This window comes from Pinus tabuliformis, chromosome 2_1, assembly GCF_031772625.1.
Source record: "Pinus tabuliformis cultivar Carrire ecotype Pingquan chromosome 2_1, CPIR1, whole genome shotgun sequence".
NCBI lineage: Eukaryota > Viridiplantae > Streptophyta > Pinopsida > Pinales > Pinaceae > Pinus > Pinus tabuliformis.
Genome location: NC_142299.1, coordinates 489,207,971 through 489,211,487, shown reverse-complemented (window position 1 = coordinate 489,211,487; position 3,517 = coordinate 489,207,971). Strand labels below are relative to the sequence as shown.

Below are 3,517 nucleotides of genomic sequence, written 5' to 3'. Positions count from 1 at the left end.
TGGTTCCTAATTAAAGAAATAGACTATACATATATTTTATTTATTTATTTGTTTGCTTTTCACATATAAACTTATGTTATTTCTACATATTAAATATAAAAGAAAAAAAAGGTGAAAATGTCATTACTACATGGTTTTTGTATAATTATGTCTAGTTAGAAATAATTAATTCTTACTTGTGTATGGTTGTAATTCTTCATTTGAGGAATTTGTTCCTACATATTAGGAATTTAGTTTCTCCTAGTTTAGTGTGTGGTTGAAAGAATCTCTCAATCACACTAGTGTACGTCCAATGTAGAATTCTTATCTTGAAACTATTAATTGTATAAATATGTGTGTAATTTTCTCATTCATGAATAATAAATAATATATTGCTGTATGTAATTTTATCTTGTGGGTTGAGTGGGTAAACATTGTTCACCCTAACAAAACGAAAACTTGGATTTCGCCCTTCCTTTATTGATGTATGTTTGTCCCTCCACCAATAAAATCTTTCCATTTGTCCAAATAGTTTTATGCCCACGTTTCGGCCACCTGATGCATATCTCTACGACACGCCATGGCTCCATACCTGTGCTCTCCCTTCCGCCTTTCGTTTTGACACCCTTCTCCTTCCCATTGTTCAATCGAGCCTGTTTGCCATACCTCCTGCATTGAATTGCACTGTCTGCCATCTCCCTTACATGGCGTTACCTGTGTCAACATGGAGTTACCTGTGTTAAAGAGGCATGTACCCTTCTCCTTGTTGTTCAGTCGATCCACATCCACCATACCTGTGCTCTCCCTTCAACCTTCAATTTCTACGCCCTCCTCTCTGGCACGTTGTACCCTTCTCCTTCTAGCTGGTCAATCAAGCCTCTGCTCGCTGGTTAATCAAGCCTGTTCGCCATACCTCCCGCGTTGGATTGCATTGTCCGCCATCTCCCTCACATGGCCTTACCTGTGTTAAAGAGGCTTGTACCCTTCTTAGCACAACTCTATGAGACATTATAAAACGATGAACATTTAAACAAAATGAAAGGGAAAATTTTCGGATCAGTGTGAAGGCAAAACTAGTATTCATGTCGTAGTCATTCCGATTCCTGGGCAAGGCCACATCAACCCCATGATGCAGCTCACAAAGAAGCTCGCCTCTAAGGGCATTGCCATCACATTTGTCCTCACACAATCATGGCACAACATCATCACTCACGGTCATATCGACAACGGTCTGGATGCATTTGCCCAACCTCGAATTCTTGGCCTCGACATTCGGCTGGTGGCAATACCCGATTTCCTGCCTGGCGAGTTCGAGAGATGGAACAAGATCCAGGAGTTTGCTCAGTCTCTGGATAATATGGAAAGCCATTTGGAGGAGCTCATAAATAATCTCAATCAATCCAGTGCAACCCCCGTCTCCTGCATTTTCGTCAATACTTACCTTGGTTGGGCAGTGCCTCTCGCCAAGAAGTTGCGCTTGTTGTCCGTTTCCTTCTCAACGCAGAATGTGTCGATCTTTTCCATAACTTACCATTCATATTTAGGTGATTTCCGCCATTCATATTTACCATTCATATTCATGTATATTTCCCACTTTTTCTCAATGTTCTAGTAATTTGTTCTTCAAGTTGTTTTGCAGCGAAACATCCGCAGGAATCGACAATCCACATTCCTAGCGCGACCCCTTTATAGATCGCTGATCTTCCCTGGGAGTTAAAATGAATCCCAGCTGATGTAATATCTAGAGTGGTTGCTCGTTGTTTTCAAACAGTCAGAGAGGCAGACTGGGTTGTAGCCAATTCCTTCCATGCTTTAGAAAGTCATGTGGTAGAGGCTTTGTGGGAGAAAATGCGAGTGTATTGAGTTGGCCCATTGCTCCCTTCGACGTACCTCGACCTCTCAAATTCTCGTGAGTACGTTATGGGAACTAGTTATCGGGTAGAGATGGACTGCACACAATGGTTGCACGACAAGTCCCCCAAGTTGGTCATATATGTATTGTCCAACAGCCTATTCCCTATGTCAAAAAGCCAAATAGAGGAAATAACAATGGGTCTCAAGGAAATCGATTACAATTTCATTTTGGTTTTTCAACGTCCAGGCGAAGAGTGCTCCGAAGTCTCATCCATGCTGCCAGATGATTTTATGAACAAAACAAAGCGACAAGGACCGGTTGTTCCTTGGTGTTCATAGGTGAAAGTGCTCTCTCATCCATCCATCGGTGGGTTTTTCAGTCACTGTGGGTGGAACTCCACTTTAGAGAGCATCTCCTTAGGCCTCCCCATGCTGGGATTCCCTCTCGGTGGGGAGCAATTTACCAACTGCAAGTTCATAGCCGATGAATGGAAGATTGGGCTGAGACTAAGGACCGAGGATGATACAGAGAAGGTTATTGGTAGGGCTGAAATAACGGAAAATATGAGGAGATTGATGGAAGGGGAGGAGATGAGAAGGGCGGCCGAGAGACTGAGAGATGCTTCCAAAATGGAAGTAAGGAAAGGAGGAACTTCTGACAGTAATTTGGAAAGCGTTGCAAAGGGGTTAATGACCAAACTCTTTGAAAACAAGATATTATCTTCATCTTCTCCCAGTGGAGTCATGTGAGGGAAGAGACGGAAAATGAATGCTGGTGGAATTTAAATTTCAACGGTATAATAAATTAAGCAAGGTCTGAGTATTCTGTGGAGCAGCATTTGATGTTGTATATATGGGTGGATCCTATTATAATGATCTAACCACAGTATTAGCCCTATAAAAGAGATATGTCAATCATATTGTCGTTTTTTCCCTGCTAGGTTTAGTTCGTGTGGCGTTACTTTTAATGAAAAAATGATTTGTTTATTTGTTGGATGTTATGAAAAAATTATTATGTTTGATGCTATTATTAGGTATTTAAATATGAGTTATTTTCAGTTGGAATAGATTTTAGAATACTTTGAAATTCAAATCACAACAACAATGTTAATAGAAAACAATGATAATAGTTTCGAGTATTTGTAGAATTCATAATTGAGATAAGTTTAGTTGTTTTCACAATTTTACCAATAGCAACGATTTTCGCAGTTATATCAATAATTTTTTATTAATAGGTAAATTTACATTGTTATTTACAACATAAGCACCTAATGCTAGTATTATAGAGTTTTTGGAGTTGTTTTTAGTATGACTTTTTTGAGGTTTTTTCGATGGGTTTTTCCAGTCAAATTTCTCTAAAATCCGGCAACAATTTATTGAAATCACAAGCTTGATGGGTAATCCCTTCACAATTTTAGTATGACTTTTTTGAGGCTTTTCTGGTGGGTTTTTCCAGTGAAATTTCTCTAAAATCCGGCAACAATTTATTGAAATCACAAGCTTGATGGGTAATCCCTTCACAATCAAAGTGTCCTAGGGGTTTTTGAGGGTGTTGAATCCAAATATGCAGTTAAAAAACCAGTTTGAATAACACAAAACAAGATTTCACCTCAAATTTTTCCACAGATTTCGAAATCTTCAAAAAATCGCACTAAAAACAACTCATTTTTTTTAACACAAATAA

General features: G+C 39.1%; 1 pseudogene; it reads left to right on the top strand.

Moving 5' to 3' along the window:
• The first annotated feature begins 703 nt into the window (after positions 1-703).
• On the top strand, positions 704-2,583 carry LOC149201046 (UDP-glycosyltransferase 86A1-like; annotated as a pseudogene).
• The last annotated feature ends 934 nt before the right edge of the window (positions 2,584-3,517 follow it).